Source organism: Megalopta genalis, chromosome 3 (genome assembly GCF_051020955.1).
Source record: "Megalopta genalis isolate 19385.01 chromosome 3, iyMegGena1_principal, whole genome shotgun sequence".
In the NCBI taxonomy this organism is placed as follows: domain Eukaryota; kingdom Metazoa; phylum Arthropoda; class Insecta; order Hymenoptera; family Halictidae; genus Megalopta; species Megalopta genalis.
This window is the reverse complement of record NC_135015.1, coordinates 20842194-20863596: the sequence shown is the minus strand read 5'-3', so window position 1 is coordinate 20863596 and position 21403 is coordinate 20842194. Positions and strand designations below refer to the sequence as shown.

Genomic DNA, 21403 nt, shown 5'->3' with positions numbered 1-21403 from the left:
AACCTGCGATTTGACTTTGCAATTGGAATTTGTAATTCCATCTTGCAATTTGGAAATAAGAGTCTTGTTGTAAGGGTATGCAATTCGACAATGTAACTTGACTCTGCATTTCGTATTTTTTAATAATTCCGAGTTTGCACTTCGAGCTTGTGACTTGACCGAGTCGTAGGAACTTACATATCCACGTTGCGATTTACGTTTGTAATAAATAAGAATCTGCGATTCGACATTTTAATTCATTGTTCGCGTCCTTACTTCACAATCCGAGTTTGCAGTTGGAGTTGTGGTTTGACTTGGCAACTTTCGTTTGTGATTCCACTTGGCCATTTGGTGACCGTGATTAGAGTCTGCGATTCAACAATGTGACTTGACTCTGCATTTCGTATCTGTAGTCATTGGTATGTATTCGGGTCCGGCGATTTGACTTTGCAATTCGACGTCGTAATTCAGCCCGGAAATTCCGGTATCGCAATTAGGGTTTTGCGACGCGACATTGAAATTCTACCTTGCAATTTGGGAACTGTGATCGTAGTTGTAATTACATCATAAATTCGATGTTGTAATTCAACTTTGTCAAATCGGACTTGGCAATCCGATTTGATAAGCTTCCGTCCGTTGAATTCAAATTTTCAAGTTGCTGGATTTGTTATGAATTGTCTTCTGCAAGTCTCCACCGCGCGATATAACTTTGCAACTTGATTTGCAAATCAGCTTCGGTGACTTCCGCCGTGCAATTTATTTTTGCAATTCGACTAGGCAATCCATTTTGAATAATTCGCTTTGTAATTTATCTTTGCAACTCAACCTAGCAATTTGATTCACCAAAGTACCACCAGTGTAGTAATAATCCCAAGATCTGTAATACCGATTCGTTTCAATCACAATGGAGTTGACGATTCTAATAACTCCGCAGCCTTATCGACTGATTTTTTTCAAACACATTCTGTAAAGTTCGTCTTGCACGCGAGCAAATATTTCGGTCTGCTTTTATCCAATCTCCGAAGATCCAGCGGCTTAGGTGATTGAACGTTCTCTCGAACTGAAACATACATAACGTTTTATAAAACGTTTCACTACTGACCTCTGAACAAGATCAATGTACCCACATTGTTCCATAAGAATAACAAGATCGGATTTTTTTTCAAGCGTTGCGATATTTATGTCACATATCAGAATTGCTTCTACGAACAACACTATAATATAATGTCGTGAACCAGGGAAACGATAAAAGAAAAGACCAGTCATTTCGACCGTTTTTGGAGACCCCAGTTCATGCGAATTCTAACACAAGCATGGATAGCTCGCACGAGTGCCAAGAAAATTTCGCGGAGTAATTTTAGCCGATGATTTCACAAACGAGAGAAAATGATTTGCTCGTGTATGAGTTTACCGTATGTTTTTTTCAAGTCGTCTTCCTCCGTAGTTATTCCGCAAAGAGATCGCTGTGTTAGCCTAATTCAATCGATAGAGTCAACGTAACTCCACAGAGTAAGGCTGAATCATGATCTACGAATACCCAAAATGCACTTCCATTACCATAAATAATCTGATTCGTGCGTCGAATCCCGCAGCTGTTTCAATACGCGGTAAATTCGTCTTCTGATCCACCATTTTGAGACTGTATTTCCGGTCTCTAATATGTCTAACAGCGGCTCTGTTTGGGCACACCTTGCAGATCCTTGTAACACACACACCGCTAGGAAGCTTTTGACAATCATTTGTCCACTCTCCGTTGCTTGTGAGCTTAGTTTCTAGGCTTGATAACCAGGTTCTGTATTCCAGTGGTATTTGTGTAAAGGCTCGCAGTCACGCCTTGTCTACACAGAACGCGTCGCCACCCTCTGAAGCTAGTTTGCCCTTACCGTTCCTCAAGGACGCGGCGAATCGCGTCTATTTGAGCCGTCGTGCTGCCAATTATGACACATTATTCGTGATCATTTTCTCCTTCTACGTGCCCAAGATTGCACTGTTCTCCGTGAATCCAGGAAATTATTATCTGGAGCTGCTGTTTGACTTCGAGCTTTAACGCTGATTGGTGATTATTATTAGTAGATCATTATTATTATTAGTAGATGAAAATGGCTTTTTCCGCAGCGACTTTCACCCTCCGTCGCTTAGAAACAAAAATATTTCGTGCGTATCGTTTAACGTAGATCGCTACCCTCTGTTCGCTTTATACTTTTGTTGACCAACTAACACGATATTCTTCGATAACTTTATTTATTTATGATTATTCAAATTATAGATGTACGGCTATAATAAGTGACATACCACCGCCTTTACAAACAAAATATTAATTCATCACGAATTCCTTTGCCCTACGATTTAAGTTTCAAGAACGTGTGCCACGAACAAGATCGGACACTGGCCGAGTCTTTTCGTGGTTGCACGAAAAGTCGAACGCGAGCTTCTCTTACGGAATGCAAATGCAATTGTGACTCCCGTTAATGTTCGGACATTTTTTTAAATGCGATAACTTCGTCGGAATTGGAACGCACGCAAATTGAATTTCTTTTTAGACGATACAATGAACAATTTACTGGACAATAACTGGAACGCTTTTTTGAAAGGTTGCTGTTGCATAGAATGACGAAAGAAAATAAAAGCTCTTGCTTTCGAACTTATTTATCCGAGCCTTCGATCTTTTTACCACGTTTCTCGGACGTGGTAATCATTTCTGCCCCGATTATCTGACCACGTCCCTCGGACGTGGTAATCGTCTCTGGTTCGATTTTTCAACCACGTCTCTTAGACGTGGTAGTCATCCTTTTCCCGATTATCTAACTACATCTCTTGGACGTAATAATCGTCTCTGCTCCGATTTTTCGACCACGTTTCTCGGACCTGGTAATCATCTCTGTCCCAATTATCTGACCACGTCTCTCGGACGTGGCTGTAGGACAAAGGGTTATACACAGTTCCGTTGTAGCGTAACTGATCAAAATATTATATTAAGCAGTGTAAATAGCCTTGACGAACGAAAACCAACGTCCTGGTTTTCAGGGTGAATCCTGAGGGTTCAGAGAGTTCGTCGAACCCTGTAAGAGAAATCAGAACGCGGGAACGAAATCGTCGAAATCGAGAGAACGTAGAAAGTCGACAAATGAAAAGACGGGACCGAAAAGACCGAGTTTATCGAACCAAACTTTCCTAGCAAGTTGACACCCGGCATTCTATTATTATCGCGGTCCGTCTCGCGCAATACGGCAATAGCAGCCCGTATGTACTTCGGTCATTAGTATCGGCCGTGATGAGAGAATAGTGATAAACGTCCAACCACTTTGTGGGAAACTGGTGACCGTATCAGCGCGACGTCAAGCGCCACTCTACTGACCCCCGATAACCCGGTCCATCGTCGTATTGCTTGGCCAGAACCGCAGCTTCGTTTTACACCCGGAAGCTTTAATCTCAATTACACGCTGTTCAACGTCCCCCCGATATATTAATTGGAACGCCTCCGATTAAGGAACCGGGTCCGTCTATTTCTGCGCGCGCCGGGTAAATCGAATTTTCTGCGTCGCCTGTCTCCGAGCAATTGGTTACGGCGATTCCCTAATTTGCGCCGCTCGGATCACGCACCAAAATGGTAGACGGAGATTTCGATGTGCAGATGTTCAAGCTCCGCGACTCGTTTTTATAGTTGCTGATTTTGTCAACGACTATGAAAACAAGACGCGAGGTAGGAACGATCGTGTCTCGTCTTCCCGTACTGTCCATTTCCGCGCGCAATCTGGGCGCGAATTAGGGAGACATTTACTAAAAAAAAAAAAAAATGATTCAGGGGAAATAAATTTACTAGTTTCGACGGATAATTGCTTCTGGCGTTGCAAGACCGTTTCATCGGAGTGATAGGAAGGAATGTCTACGCTTTTTTAGACAATCTATTCGACAATCATTTGACAAATTACCTTCCAATCCTGCTGATCACTTTTTCTCGACTGTACCCTCGACGATGTTTATAATCGTTCAGGACTGTAGTTGGTCATTTTTCCGTACGTATTTTTCAAGATATTTCTAATCAGCCGACTAATCAGTAGACTGCGGATTATTTAACTTATTTTGAGATAGGTGCACTGAATGTTCAATAGCTAAAAGAGTTTGAAGGTACTGTTATATTCTTTGCCATTTGCTAAAGTTAATAAGGGAAGAGACAAATCTCTGTGCAATACAGATTTCTTTTTGCCCAAGAAGTGCTGCGATCAATTTATTAGTTCCCAATATATTTGTTCAAATCGTCGATAATTGAGCAATTCCATGCACGATCTCCGGGTCAATGTAAAGTATCTACCGAATTAGGGTATTTGCTAACAGGATTCAATCGATCCCATGTAGCACGATTTTTTCTTTCTTAATAGAAACCAGAAATTGCCGACGAAATACTGCCTACGAATTCTAAACTGAAATTAGCTTGGAAGATATATTTATTTGGGTTTCCAAGAAAAGAAGACATAATAATTGCTGCACAGATCAATCGTCGCTTATTAACCCCTTGGGTACAGGCTTGTTTGAACAAGTTCTTGCGTCTCAAACCTATCTGAATCGGTGTTGTAGTAGTTGTACCGTGGCAAATGCATTTATTTCATGTAATATATACAGATTAATAAAAAGTTGAACGATCAGTTTCAAATGACGAATAAGTCTCATCATCCGTAATTTAGAAAAGAAAAAATATAGCTGCACCGTGACGAGTCCCATTCGTCATATGTACTCAAGGGTTTAACCATTCGGTGGAAGGTAATGATAATGGTTTAATTGCGTTACGGCGACTTTTTGAATCGAACCGACTGAAAGACCGTTTCGTTTCAAGATCGTCTTAAAAAGAAATCGTTTAGAAAGAAAGAAAAATAAGATCGAAAATCGCCTCGAAAAAATTCTAAGATACAGCCGATAAATTCAGCAAAGAATGATTCCGTCATATTTTGGGATCATTCTATGGGAAACACGTTCACGATACCGGAATCATATTCGCGTCAAAAATGAATTGTTCCTCGTAGAAACGTAGAGTTAGATTCAGAGGTAGAATCAATCTCGAGACGTCGATACGAGGAATTGTACATAGTATATATTTTTTTGACATATTCTTGAAGGCTTTTTTCAAAGGTTTTTGTCTTTGCTTGATTAATTGAATTGCATCAGCTATGTGGGAATTTTAGCGATCGATCGTCGGTGCTGAACGCGTCGAGAGATCAACGCCGACGCGATCGTCGGAAATTTCGACAGAAAATTGTTTCGGGTCACCTTTTCGACGCGACTGGTCCGAAGCACCGAGTTGCCTTAAAGAACGGAGAAGGCCGCCGCGTGATTCCTATGCTCGCTGTTGACGAGCCTCTCGTGCTCGTTTCACCGCGTGTCCGAAGCAGTTAACCTTGACGAAGTTCGTTGCTTTTGCGTACACGATGACCCCCGAAGGCTACCTGCGTATACGTTCCAAGCATGGTGGTCGCCTACGGAACTCCTTTTCTTTATACTTTTCTTTTCTCGTCGAAAAATGGCACCGAACAGCAGGGTACAGTAATGTCTCTCTTACTGACGCTCGGATCGTCCACGAAAGTGGACAATTCGGGAAGGGAAGATACGAATATTCCAGCTTTTAGGGTCGTTTTTACGGTCGTTGATTCTCAACAATCATAAAAACGGGCTAACAAGGCTCGAATAATCGCATCTGCTCTTCGCAAATTGTTTATTTTCGTGCGCAATCTAAGCGTCAATAAGGGAGACATTGCTGTATCGAGTTCTCTGCTTCGCGGATTACGGTAATGTCCCCTTATCGACGCTCGCATTGTCCACTGAAATGGATAATTTCGGAAGAGCCTTGATTATTACGGTTATTCGAGCCTCGCGGCTTGTTTTTATAATTGTAGACAATTTATAACTATAAAAATAAACCACGAGGCTCGAGCAATCGTATTTTTCTGCGCAATCCGGGGCGTCAGTTAGAGAGACGTTACTGTTATTTGTTCATTCTACATTCATTCTTCGTTCGTTGTTTATCATTACTCATCATTATTACTATTATCTCGTTATTTGTGTGGAGAACGAGTCGCGTATGCAACGTTTTCGCGATGTATCGGACAATGTTTCTTGAACGACTCGCCGTCGAAAGTCGCATAGCGCTGCTCGCAATCATTTTGCAGAAAATCTGATCGAAAAGCGAGTTCTCGCTGTTATTTAATAACCGGTTGTTCAGCAGCTCGTCAGCCTCGCGAGCCTATCGGTCGCGATCGATAACGCTCCGTCGAACGATTTCGCTCCGAGTCGAAGACGCTCAATTACGTCCACTAACTCGAGCAATAGCTTCGCTCCTTTAATCGCAGTCGTTTCAGTCTCTTTATAATCCGTCGTATCAGCGTCGTATCTGGCCGGCAGATGCGACACACTCGGCCCCGAAAGTCACGAGCGTAATTATGATAGCTGATCGTCGACGATGTCGCGCGGTGTTTCTGTAACTGTTCGACCGACGTGATGAACTAAGAACTTTTTTTCTCTGTAACGAAGTTGAAGTTGTAATTCATTATTTGAATAACATTAGGTATGTTATTCGATGCTAATTGAATTAAATGATGCCGAATTATCCGGCACGGAGATATTTTTCGCTTCTGCGATCACTGCAATTATACTGTAAAAATGGGGACACGATATTTAGCTTTTCTTTTGTTGTTCAAATGTCGATTTAATTTCTCGTATATTAACCTTAGGCCCCGAAAGTCACGAGCGTAATTATGATGGGTTTTTCATCGTCAACGTCGCGCGGTGTTTCAGCGTCCAAAATTCTGTAACTGTTCGATCGACAGGGGTTGAAGTAACATTTCTTTTTTCTCTGTAACGGAACCGGAGTTGTAATTCATTATTTGAAATAATCTAATTGAATTAAATGATGCCGAATTATCCGGCACGGAGATATTTTTCGCTTCTGCGATCACTGCAATTATACTGTAAAAATGGGGACACAATATTTAGTTTTTCTTTGTTGTTCAAATGTCGATTTAATTTCTCGTATATTAACCTTAGGCCCCGAAAGTCACGAGCGTAATTATGATAGCTGTTGGTTGTTGTCAACGTTGCGTGGTGTTCCAACATCCAAAATTCTGTAACTGTTCGATCGACAGGGGTTGAAGTAACATTACTTTTTTCTCTGTAACGGAACCGGAATTGTAATTCATTATTTGAAATATTCATCTTCTGGAACTACACGATGCTAAATTAGCCGGCACGGAGATATTTGTCCCTTCTATAATTACTGTAATTATACTGTCAAATTAGGGGTACATTATATAGCCTTTCTTCGTTGTTAAAATTTCGTCGATTTAATGGCTCGAATATTGACCTTAGACGATCTTAAGTCGAGGAATATTCATGTGGGTATTATGTAGATATTGATATTCATGTGGACGGAAAAGCTTTGTTTAATTTTGCAGATGATAATATTGAAATTGTATATTCGTCTACTTGTACATTCGTCTCCGATCTGGTCTGATTTTTTTACAGCCCCCAAAATTGTTTCTGCTTAGGATCGCGATATGCTTCTTATAATTATGAATCAGAATTTACGATACAAAAAATAATTTTCGATTCGTTTCGCGTTTCTTTTCACTGCGGCTTCACGAAATTCCCGAATCCTCTTCGGTCGAATTTCTTTGGACCGCGTTTACGATGCAGCGGCAGATATATTGTGAGTTTGTTCGTTTGGAATTTTTATGGGAAACGTTGTCTTCGGTCGCACGAAATTCTTTCTTAGTTCCATCATGGTACAAAGATTCAAATATGCTCTTAATTTGGCAGTAAATTCCTTCAGGATCGATACTAAATGATTTCGGCAGGTTCTCATATTCAACGCTATTTCTGTTTCCGCTTCCATTTTCTATCGAATAAACTCCATTTTTATCATCGTTATATAAACACAGCACCACGAACGTGAATATACATATATATATGAAATAGCAAGATAACGTGTTTCTGTTTTGAATTCGCTGCAGTAAATTATTCTAAAATAAGCTGAATAGATTACAAACAGGCGTATATAATCGATTCAAACGGCTCTGATATTTTAGATATAGATAACAGAATACAGTGATTATCAAAATAGGAGTTATTTGTAAAAAAAAATTCGGTATCTCTCTTTATTAAACGAACGATTTTACTGTCTCGGAAATGTCGAAGAAATTGATTTTTGCTCGCTGAATCTCATTTATTTGACCGACTGTTGCGTTCCGATTGTCGCGTACCTTTCAGCCGACACTTCCCTCAGGGTGGTGGTGTGCGTGTGTTTAGAGTCCTGCGGTTGTCAAACGGCGTAAATCAATTATTATACGGCCGAGGAACAGACGTTTCTAACGGCGACCGGTCGATAGCCACTTAATTATACCGGCGCGTCTCGCGGGTCCTTGGAACACTCTTTTCATTGAAAAGCCACGGCTACTTCGAAGTCGGCGGTGTCGTTAATTCCGTACTTTTACTTTTAGTTTCTAAATTGCGAAGAAATAAACAAACGGCAACTTTTGCTGCCGACGAAATTTTCTTCCTTTTCCCTGCATATTATAACAACGATAACAATGACAGTAACAATGACGAAATTGCAAAGCAGAACTTTCTCTGCACCACGAAATTGTTTACTTTTTCCCGCATATGATACCAATAATAATAGTGTCGACGATGATAACGTTTATAATAGTAATTATGATAATGATCATAATTTCATTCGTTAGTAATAATGTAGTAATAGTCACGCAGAGAACAATTTAATCCAAAAATTTGAAATTTAAAAGAAGAACAAGGAAAGGCAGAAAGGAAGCAAAAAGGAAAAAAGAAGAAATAGAAGAACAGAAACTTGACTGTAAACGAGAAAAGACAAGAGAGAAAATCTTTAACATAAAAGTAGAAAAGAAAAAAGAGAAAAGCACCAACTTGAAATGAAAGAAAAAAAATGAAAAAGAGAGAAACGCACATAATTGAACATAAAATACTCGAAAAAGGAAACACGCATATTTTCGTTTTTCTATTACACATATATATCTGCAGATATCGATCAATTATTTGACAGCGGAGCCCGTCGTTCTGTCACACGATTGCCAACGTTCGACCGCAATGCAGACTAATAGTTCCGAATGTCCGATAACTGGGACAACCTTTGAAAAATTGGCATCCCCGGCGCAGTTATTAGCGTATCATTTTCAACAACTGCATATTTGATTTATCAGACTTCTATGGAGAACCGCGCGCAATTACAGGGATAAAAGAGAAACAGAACGATGCAAGCACTAGTTGCTTCATGGATCTGAGCGAATAGACAAACCAAGTAAATGTTCCATTATCCGAACAATTGTGTCACTTGGCTCGGAACAAATAATCGAGGTAACATCGAGTCTATGCTCCACTTAATTATCCCGAAAACGTGGTCCGAAGCAAAAGCGTCCGCTGCAATAACACCAGATCCAAAAATAGCTGCGAAACCAGTAACAAGGCCACCGTGTCAACCAAACACATCAGAGACATATAACTAGAATAACAGCGGCAATTTTGTCGAACGATTATATGCTGGCTTTGTATTCTTATCGTTGCTGCAAATCCGTGTCGCTTTTCGAATTTCAAATTCTACAGTTTATTGTTGTCTTCGCGCAATTCTCAAAGACGCTATCGTTTCTTTGTTTTGATTGCTAAAAGCTATAAGTTATAAGCAATTCTCAACGCTGTCTACCAACTCGAGAAATAGCAACCGTAACTTTGCGAGCAATTATGCTGAGCGTGTATCGCGGTTACTGCACATCCATTCGATCTCCCCGACCAATCTCAATTTTTCAAGATTCCTGAGTCGAATTGAGCGCTGCTCGCCGTCGACAAAGTAAATCCGGTGAATTGAGTGGCGGAATAAGTAATCACAATTGGGGCATTCGCAAAGTTGTTTCGTTCTAACATTTCTAAGTCGAAGGGACTACAGTTTTTTTTTATCTCGCAGCAATATTCAAAATGCCGGTGCCGTCTTGCTATTCGAGAAATGGCAACAGTAACTTTGCCGAGCAATTATGCAAACTATGCACCAATGATGCAAATTCGGTTGATTTCTACGACCGGTCCTTGACTTCTTACGTTTCTAAGTCGAAAGAAGCACTGTTTTCTTTTATCTCCTAGCAGTATTCAAAATGCCGATGCTGTCTTGCAATTTTAGAATTGGCAACAGTAACTTTGCCAAGCAATTACATTAACTTTGCATCAGTGCTGCTGCATTTCTCCATTCGATTTCATCGACCAATCCTAGAATTTCCAGTGTTCTAAGTTGAATAAAGCGTCGCGAGCACTGGTTTACAAAAAATTCTGAAAAAGCTCACACTATTTTCCAACTCGAGAAATATCAACCGTAACTTTGCGAGCAATTATGCTGAATGTGTATCGCTGCTACTGCACATCCATTCGATCTCCCCGACCAATCCTAGAGTTCTAAGATTTCTAAGTCGAAGTGAGCGCTGCTCGCCGTCGACAAAGTAAATCCGGGGAATTGAGCGGCGGAATAAGTAATTACACTTGGGACATTCGCAAAGTTGTTTCGTTCTAACATTTCTAAGTCGAAGGGACTATTGTTTTCTTTCCCTCCGCAGCAATATTCAAAATGCCGGTGCCGTCTTGCTATTCGAGAAATGGCAACAGTAACTTTGCCGAGCAATTATGCAAACTATCCACCAATGATCCAAAATGATATGATTTCTACGACCGGTCCTTGAATTCTTACGTTTCTAAGTCGAAAGAAGCACTGCTTTCTTTCATCTCCTAGCAGTATTCAAAATGCTAATGCTGTTTTGAATTCCGGGAAATGGCAACAGTAACTTTGCCAAGCAATTACATTAACTTTGCATCGATATTGCTGCATGTATCCATTCGATTTCATCGACCAATCCTAGAATTTCCAGTGTTCTAAGTTGAATAAAGCGTCGCTAGCGCTGGTTTCCAAGAAATTCTGAAAAAGCTCACACTATTTTCCAACTCGAGAAATAGCAACAATAACTTTGCCGAGCAATTACGTTAAGTGTGCATCGTTGTTACTGCAAATCCATTCGATCTCTCCGACCAATTCTAGGGTTTCAAGATTCCAAAGTCGAAGTGAGCGCTGCTCGCCGTCGACAAAGTAAATTCGGGGAATTGAGCGACGGAGTAATTGTACATAAGTGGGAGCGTTTGCAAAGTTGTTTCGTTCTTTCGCGATAAAATGAAAAACAATTTTCGTAATAATTACGATAAAATCAAACTTTTCGACATCTCATTGCTTTCGAGATCTCATTGCTTTTGCATTTGTAAAATTACTGAATCAAGTGTATTTTATTAACACTCTTACGAAATTAAATTTTTATGAAAAAGGATACAATTTTCCGAACGATCCTACAAATGGATCTCACAGCTGAGCTTTTTCGTTCTTCGAAGATCGCGATCTGTGTCTTTCTCGACTTTTCTGCGCGTATTTATCGACTCACCGAGGCCCGTCTCGGTCCGGCGATGGCGCAGAGCTGCTTTCTTCATTTTGTTCCGGTAAAGTTCCGTCACATCGATCCCGATCGTTAACGAACTTACCGATGGGAGATCTTTTCGGAGTCGCTTAACGACCGGCGCACCGCGACCACTGACGGCCCATCCAGACTTCTGTTTTTGTAATTCTTTTTCTCGAGCGCGAGTTAATTACCGATGTTTTGAGAATCGGATCTCCAGCCCCTGACTATAATTTCACGATCAGAGATCCGAAGTTGCATGCTATGCCACGGCATTGTGAGATTCCTGTTGCGCGGATTTCGATAATATATATCGGATTTATATAATATATAATATATATTATTATTGTTGATGTATTAATAATAATAATTATTATTATAATATAATCTGGTAGACATTTGCGTAGTAATCAATGGGTTAATCATTTCATGGGACAATGTGAACTGAATTTCCTCAAAAATTACCTATTATCACGCGTCGTTTGGAGAGCAAGCATTATATTTGAGGGATTTACGAGCAAAAAATATAAGAAATATTCAGCAGTCATTATTCACTGTCAATAGAACTTCGATATCCCAAAAATTCTGGAGCGGAAACTGTCTGGTACAGCTTGATAAAATGCGCGCTTAATTTGCACATTTATCATCACAGCTAACTGCAGTAATTTTATTTACTGTTCCATCGAATTGCTGACAAATGGCAGCACAATTCAACGCTGGGAATATTCGTGTCTCTTGTATCGGTTGTCCTGTATGCCGCTGAAAGTGGGTGGAAAGATGCTCCAATCCCAGTGCCTATGAAGTGATTAACCCACTAGGTGTCTACCAATGGCAAATTTTATGTAACCTCCGTCTTCCCTCGACAAAAATCTCAGCACAATCCCCTATTCCGTTTCTTTAACAGCATTTCATCATTCCTATTTGATACCGTAGATGGTAATATCCACGTTGGAAGTTCGTCAAAGATCAGTCATTAGATGAAGTTGCTTACGTTCTCCTTCTTACGGCATTTACCACAGACTCGGGTCGAAGGAAGGTTCGTAACGGCAGGAGTGCGACGTGCAGCGGATCTCCATCTGAAAAGCAAATCACAGAAAACCATAAAGAAACAGGCCTGGCCAGCTTGCGACCGGCGAGCCGCGTACGAGTTGTTCCGCTATTGCTCTGCGATCCCTAGAACGACGATGTTATACAGCACGGACACTGTAGACTATGATACTGTATTACGGACTATAGGCAGCGGCAACGTCGTCACGGTGGGGATCGCGGAGTAGTGGGGGAAGGACTCGCAAGCGGACCGCGAGCCGCAAGCTGTCCAGGCCTGATGGAACGTATACTCCGCGCGCGACAAGAAGGCACCTTCGTGCTCGCATTTCCCCCCTCCTACTAGCCGCCCGACCGCCGCAGCTGTTGGTCGCCGCTGATCGGCGGCCCTCGTCGCCGTTCCGGCCAACGGCGACCGATAGCTGCGCCGGCGGGGCAGCTGGCGGCAGGGGGGATGTTAACAGGAACGTGCTTTCTCGTCGCGTGAGGACTGTACCAAGTAGCATAGTAAGCGTAGTAATAATGTACAGCTGTATAATGTTATAATCGTTGATGTTTTTTATAACATAATGTTTTATAACATAGTGTTATATTGTCATAATCGCTTCACGCTACGTATATTTTATTATTACGCTATCATTATCGAACTATCAGTTCGTTACGAACGAATCGGCAAGATCATCGAACGCGGAGAAAGGCTTTTCCCGAGAGAAACTGTACTTTCTCCGGCAAATTATTGTTTACTAAATTGTTATTATTATTATTATTGAACAATTCAAACTCAACTTCTCAACAATTCAAACTCAACTTCTCAACAATTCAAACTCAACTTGAACGTGACGTTAATTTTCCGATTTCGATTTCGATTTCAATTCCTGTAATTCGTTTCTCCTTTCGACGGAGACACTGCTAACCGTCAAACGGAGAAGATTTCCTTTAAAACGTAGCGCGGATATTTGGCCAGGTATACATATTTCCAGTTTATAGAATGGTTCGCCGATACTCGTTAGAATAAGAGTTAAGCAATTCAAAGGCTTCGTTCAATTCGAAGGTGTGCAATGCAATCTATTACCATTCATGATTGATAAACTGCTGAAATTTTCATTCAGGCACGAGCAAATAAACTCTACGTTTCGCAAAATGTTCCGGACCGGAATATCGTCTGCTGACGAACCCTCCGTAGACGACAAACGCGCAGCTCCGTTCAGTTCGATCAACCCTTTTTTTTCACAACGTATCGTTTCATTATTATTCGATCTAGTCCGCTTGAATCTTCTCATTGCGCCCCACCGAACAGTTTCGACGACGCGAACAGACCGTCTCGAGGTTAGAACGAAATGCCCACCGAAACGCTGGGTCGAGATCGACCCGTGAGAACGATTTCCCCTGGTTCCGTGTCATTCGTTACGAGCTCGTCGCGAAACGAATGCCAACGATACGCGTCGTACGAAAATAATAAATAAATAAATAATAATAAATTAATTAATAATAACAACAACGATATCCTCGATAAATAAATAACGGGATAATACACGGGAACGCTTACCATCTCTCGACTCTTGCTCGCAATGGGAGGGAGGGGGGGGGGGGGGAGTTTCTATGAGATAGAAGAATTTTTTCTATGGCGGACAAACAACTCGCGAATCGCTCGTACAAAACGACGAATGAGAACCGACATGCCAAATTTTGATACACGATTATTCAGCCGGTTTCACGATCGGTTACATTTTCAGACATCGGGTCTAGCTTCTCCAGTCTCTACAGTATACCGTTCGTCCGTCGACAGACATAACCTTAACGTTAGAACCACCGAAATCACCGACGCGCTCCGTCGTCTCACGCGTTGCCTCGGCGAGACGGGCATTTATTTCGAAGAAATAAATTCCGCGAGGACATCGTTCCCGAAGCAGACGCAGGAAAGAAGCGTCTGTTCGCGGTGGCAACGCGTCGAGAACGCGCGAAAATGAATTTCCATTACAATCTATCAAGCAAGCCGAGAGCAGCAACGCTAGGACCAACAAGGTGTAATAAAAGCAATTGCCGTAATAAATCTTGTCTCCTCCGTTCTTACGCTGTTAAACAAGCCGACGTGATTTCGCGTGACCGTGACGAGCACCGGCGCGGCATGCGAACGTTTTAACGATCGGAAAACAAAAGATTCCATGTGGTTCTAGCGTTAACGCCGACAACGGAGCCCCGGAGCCCGACCGATGGAACCATGTGTTTGTGTCGAAAGTTTTGTGAGAAAGACTGTGAGAATGAGAAAGAAAGAGAGAAAAAGTACGAGGGAGAGAGTGAAAAGAGAGAGAGAGAGAGAGAGAAAAGAGAATGAGGGACGGGGGGGCATCGAACAGCGAAAACGGGACAGAGAAAAGTCCAAAAGACTAGTTTCTTCTCGGCGCACAATCGTCCACGAACGGACCGAAACGATCCGCGAGAATCTCGCGGTCGAGAAAACCAGCGTTACCAGGCTGCCGGCTGGACCGTGACGTCATCGACGCTCGGGTCACGTGAGACGAGGCGGAGAGCGGCGAGTGGGGGAAGGTCGACCGCTAGCGGTGACTAGCGACAGCGTCGCGGCACTGCGTTTCGTTCAACCAGAGCAGGTGCACATCTCCTCCGTCGTCGGCGGCGCGAGAATGGACCCGAAAAGCCGAACCGGCCCGAGGTAATCCGAACGCCGGCGACGTCACGGTTCGGCCGACCGCCTGGCACCGCCGCACGGGGCTCGTTTTTCTTCGCGGCTCTCGTCCGCTTCTTTGTCTGTCGCCGCGGAGAACTCGACTCGCGACGTGTTTCAAACAGTTTGCCACCGGAAAGGACAAACGTCGCAGCAAATTAGAATATACGATAAGGTGCGCGAATTTCGTCTCTCTTCGTAAAGCGAAATCCTATTTTTTTTTCGATCAGATCAGACTACCTTGAAAGCTCGAAAAGAAAAAAACGAACGACAGCAAAGTATAAAAAGAAGAGTGACGATGCATACACCAACAAAGAACCTAATTGTACAGCGTATGCTGCACGCATAGAAGCGATTATAAATAGACTGCGGATTCGATGCAATTATGAGAAAAACAGCGAGATACAAAACCGGAAGAACATAAGATAGAACGAAACAAACAAAATGTCGCGTTATTACTTTCGAATAATTCGAATCGTTTAAGAGAACAGATCCGCTTTTTTTTCCAGTACGCTCTCAAAACTTTTTCAAATCGACGGAGAACGTTCTTATTTCGCAGAAAATTCCGCAGCCTAATTATAAGAGACCATAGACGAATGAACGACCGAGTCGTTTGTTTTCGCGATCGGCGGCTCGTTGACCAGCCAACGATTCTCGTATCGTCGAGAAAGTTCGCGACCGATGGACGAAATTCGAGCACCTTGTCGGCGAGCCTCGGGTCTCGTCCGGCGTTCCGTTCCGGACCGCGGAAAGAAAGTTACGTGTTTACGCGGCGAATCGTAAATTCGTTTAGCGAGTCAACAAAAACGCAGCGGCCCGGAACGCGATACCGGATAACCGTGGTTCTATTGATTTTCTCTGGTAGCGCGCGGCGTGCACGCGTGCGATAGAGATTGCCGCGCTCGGACGGGTGGAGGGGGGACGCGGCGGTGCGTTGATACGTTATCGATAATTTGGAAATTCGCGCGCGGCGAATTCGGGGATCCGCTCGCCGGCGACCCGAGCTCGCCGCTCGGTCGGGTGGAGGGGGGACGCGGCGCGTTGACATACGCTATCGATAATTTGGAAATTCGCGCGCGGCGAATTCGGGGATCCTCGCTCGCCGGCGCGAGCCGTCGGCGACCCGAGCTCGCCGCTCGGCCGGGTGGAGGGGGGACGCGGCGCGTTGACATACGCTATCGATAATTTGGAAATTCGCGCGCGGCGAATTCGAGGATCCTCGCTCGCGACGGCGGCCGTGCTCGCAATCGGCTCGGTTAACACGTTGAATGCCACGGGGGTCACCGGTGACCGGCACTTAACTTGGCGGTGACGCCATGATGGGGGCCATCGGTGACCGGCGCGCCCAAATTGATAGAAATATATATATAATTTCAAACAAATGTGTGAATATCTAAAATTTTGTATTATTACCATCGGCAATTCAAACAGTGACAATTAACATGCATTGACAATTAACATGTCAAACATGGTTATACACTGTAACTTATCTATCGCAGATAATATTTCAACGTTATATGTATCGCATAAAAGAAAATTCATCGTGGCGCCACCGGACAATTTCTGTAAAACCGGCGTGGCATTCAACGTGTTAACCGAGGGATAACTCGGGATTCGCGACGGCCGGCGGCCGAACGTGTTTCGGTTGTCGTCTGCGTAGCTGCGAAAACGCGAACAGACAGTTTCTTTGAGATCTATAGATAGCGACGGGAACGGGCCCGCCGTGCGCTCGCGCGCGCTCGACGTTTATTTAGATGGACACGATTAATATCGACGGAACGGATTATTCAGTTCGCCGACGTTCGGACAACATTCGAGTTCTCAGTCGACTGCATAACGCGCGAGCGCGCGCGATGACAACGCGAGGGGGGTCGGGGGAACCGGCAATATATTTTCTAACGGTGAAAGAACCGCCCCGGCGACGGAAGTCAACGCAGACTGGACGGACGGTGCGTCGCCTCGGTAACTGCTAAACACAGAAATCTACTTCGCTCCCGTAATAGAACATATCCCTCGACTATCGTATAAGAACTCGCCGCGTGTATCTCCTCGAGTGCTTGAAAGCTGCGAGACAGTCGGCCCTGTCGTAGATTTCTGGCGAGACCGCGCGGTCTGCGACAGTCATCGAGGAGGCGCTGCGGTAAATTCCTCCCCCACTGAGGGAGCTCGGCTTGGACGCAGGAATGGACAATTCCGGGAGAGGAGATACGATTAATCGAGAGCCTCGCGGCTCGTCATATATTGGGTTGCCCGGAAAGTTCGTGCCGATTTTTTAGGAAAATTAAAACGCAGCTCATTTAAATATTGGAGCCAAGCTTCGCAGTACGATCGCGGATGGTTGATTTTGATTTATTTAGCATTCCTGCTAATCGACGTAATGTTGAGCGTTGGTTATTCTCGATTTTTGTTCTAATCGTATCTTCGTCTGCGGTGGACGGCCTACCTGGGCGTTCTTGATCTTCAAGGTCAAAATTTCTAGCTTTAAACTACCATAAACTACCATAAACAGCGCGTATCTTATTTGCCGCTTGTGTGGCATTTTTGCCCTTTCGGAGAAAGAAAAGCATCAAATGCCTATAATGCACTTTATTTGCCACCATATTCTAAGGCGTACGAAACTGATAAAAATTAACGAATCGTAACCAAGCTTTTTTCCAAATATGGCTGAAGTTATCTCTACGTCTATCTTCTACCTACCGAAAATCGGCACGAACTTTCCGGACAAGTTGTCGACGATCGTTGACTATAAATTCATTGCGTCTCCTCCCAAATTGTCCGTTTTCCAAGCCGAGTGGTCGTCAATTAGGGAGTATTTACTGTACTTCGATCCCCCGCGGACTTCCCACGAGGCCGGAGCTCGGTTTGGAAGCAAAAATGGACAATTCGGGAAGAGGAGATACGATTAGCCTCGCGGCTCGTTCTTATAGTTGTCGACGATCGTTCACTATAATTCATTGCACCTCCTCCCGAATTGTCCGTTTTCGCTTCCAAGCTGAATGGTCGTTAATTAGGGAGTGTTTACTGTACTTCGATCCCCCGCGGGCTTCCCGCGAGGCCGCGTCCACGTTCGTTTATCCGTGCCCTTGGTTCTTTCATTTAAATCCGACTTAGTTTAACGCTAAACCTACCGCGGTCAAAGCGACCGCTTTCTTATGTTGCAATTCTGCAATGTTCCGAGGCTCTTTCGCGGGAAACGCTTGGATGAGTTATAATTGAGCCGTTTATTTTGAAAGTGGCATAAGTCACTTCGTTTTTAAGTCGGTCACTTCTTGTTTTTAAGTCGATATATTTGCGTTTTAACACGTTTAAAAATATAGATGCTAACTTTCGAGAAGATTTGCTTGTATTCGTTATCTCAGGATACCGATATTTTTCTCAGTATAAATAATTTCGTATAAACATTAAAAAATCGCTACTTTTCATTACGGTAAAGCGACTTATGCCACTTTCTGAAAGGCGACTTTCTGTCGCCACTTTCAAAATAAACGGCTCGATTATTGGAGCAAGTCTTGTAATAAAAACTTTTACAAATTCTAAATAAATTCGCTCTTCTCGCTTTCGTGAAGCAGCGCATATGCCAGTTGTTAGTATCACCGTTTGGTAGGTTTAGCGTTAAACCGGACACCTTGTACACACGAAGAGTCGATTTTTCTTCGGCCGATCCTCCGACGGTTTAAAAAAGAAAACGGATCGTTTCGAACGCCGCCGCGGCAGCATCCGAACGGAAAAGCATCGAATTTAACCTAACCTCTATAATCGCGGCGAGAGAATCGTTGTCGGCCGGCCGATCGACCAACGCGCGAAACGCGAGGCACATTTTTTCTGGTCCCGTCCAAATCGACAACGGTGCCGCGACGCGACAACTTCGGAACGACGAGAACGATTCTGTCGCTGCACACACGGATTCTCGCAGCAGAGAAAACGGCGGCGAGAACTTTGGACACGGTTTCGCGGACCGTCCGAGAGGAGTGGGGGGAACTTTCTTTCGTCGCGGTGGCCGCCGACCGCGCTCGTGGCTCCCTCGCCCGAACACGACCGCTTCCGGGAGTCCGGGACACGGCGAATCCGGGAAACATTAGGCGGAGAGTGAGAGAACGGCGTCGGTCGAAGGGTTTGCAGAGGGGTGCAGCTTTTAAATACCGTTTCGTCCGCGACGCGCGCGCGCCCGCTTCACGCTCTCAAAGCTCTCGCTAAATACGACACGAAAGAACAACGATATTTATTGTAAATAAACGAAACAAAAATTAAAAAAAAAATATGGGGATCAACGGCAAAAGTGTATGTGCTCTCTCGCAGGCTCGTACAAAGATATTGGCGCGAACGTTGTTGTTAACGAATCCAGCCGACTTCGAAACGCTTCTCTACTTTCCAAAGATAATATACATACATACGTACATACATACATATATTGCGCGTTCATCTTGGCTCGTGCACGAACAAACGGTTCTCGCAAACTCTTCGACCGTTCTTCGGCCACGACGCCGGAGCCCCGAAGGCTCTTTTATCAACGAACCTAGCAAAGGTTTTACACAAGCGAATTTACCATTGTAACAACAAACAGCGAGAGATTCGAACGCGAGATTCAATCGCGCGAGAGATCCGATGTCGATTGTTCGACGACACCACGATTTTTATTGTAAATAAAATGTACGCTCGAGGCGTAAAAATGACGAGCGAAGAGAGAGAGAGAGGGGGCAGATCTTCGCGGCCGCAATAAAACGGAGAAAAATAGAAGCGAGAAACGAAGAATCTGAAAGAGAAGTGTCAGCCGTGTCAAAATGGTTTCGAGACTCGCCGCCTTCGCGGGGAACACGGATCCGGCATGAAAAGAGCTCTGTTGGGCTCTTCTTTTTTTTATCGGTGTGCAATGTATAACAGGACTAACTCGTGACCGCCGGCGGCGTTAAATAAACATTACCGCCGGGTTCCGACGCTGTTTCGGGACGCGCCCTGCTGCGCACCCATCGCTGTCGGGGGCACCCATCTCGAGGACGCGAACCAAGGGAAGAGAGCAGCGCGACACGGTCTCCGATTTGTTGGACCGCGTTCGCCTATGCATTCCCGTACCGCATGAATCTTTCCGAGCCCGACTGGCAGCAGAGACTCGATCGATGACACCGCAATACACAAACATACACACACACACACGCCACACGTACACGCGTACATATATATAAATATATATGTATATGTACATTTATATTGTATATGTATATCGGTCGTTGCAAGTTCACAATGCCGGAGACTCGCGACGCCGGCCATCTTCTCGACGAAGATGTAGGTAGCTAAATGGTGTTAGCGCGGAGGGTGGGGAGGGGGGGGGGACACCTATTTTCATGGATCGGCCCAGAGTCCGCATCGTTCGCGAACGCGTGCGCCGATCGAACCTCCGCGGTCGCACCTAATTAAAAAGTAGGCTAAGACTGTTCGCGCGACGATCGCGCGTGAGTCTTCCTCCTACGCATCCCGAGTGTCCTGCGAGATAGACTCTTCGGTTGATCCGGTGAGAGAGAGAGAGAGAGCGAGAGCGATAGAGAGAGAATGCGAATATGAGAACGGAATAACATTGTAAGTTATTTTCGTTTCGCGGGTCGAGAGAGCGAGAGAGAGAGAGAAATGATCGTCGGACCCGAACCGACGACGACGACGACCATGAATATTAATTGTTCGCTGATCAAATTGTTGCGCCAAAGTACGTACGAGCGAAGTATTTATCTCTATGTGTAATAGGGACACGATAGAAAAAATCCTACATGAGTTTAAGATTATATTTAATGAAAAAAAGAATCTTATAAGAAGCGGTGTGAAAGACGCGCGAGTGAATGCGAAGTATGGAAGTTGACGATAGAGAGACAGAGAATCCTGTGAAATAAAGAGCGAACGAGAGAGAGAGAGAGAGAGAGAAAGAGAGCGGGTATGGGACATGGGAGAAGGGGGAGGGGGGTGAATATTATCACTATTTTGCATCAGGAGTATTGTAAAACGAGAAGTTCTTCTCACCTTGTGATTATTATGTTTGTAAATCGTAGCCGATTACGATTCCTATAACGATGTGTATGTAGAAGAAAAACAAAAAACATGTTTGAGAACGGACTTGTATATTATTTGATCTAGTAATCGATGAGTTACGAATTTAATCGATGGACATACCAACCTCATTTTTTGTAAATATTAATTTAAAATAAATCCTATTGTAAAGATTGTATAATTTAAA

The 21403-nt window shown here is 43.8% G+C and overlaps 1 protein-coding gene across 2 annotated transcripts in view; it reads left to right on the top strand.

Annotated features, from left to right (window-relative positions):
* Pka-C1 (Protein kinase, cAMP-dependent, catalytic subunit 1) overlaps positions 1–21403 on the top strand; it is a 60808-nt gene extending 39405 nt beyond the window's left edge. For both annotated transcript variants that reach the window (XM_033478392.2, XM_033478391.2), the window contains exon 2: positions 1–21403. This exon is cut by the window's left edge and continues 38936 nt beyond it. The gene's annotated coding sequence lies outside the window, so the exon portion shown is untranslated.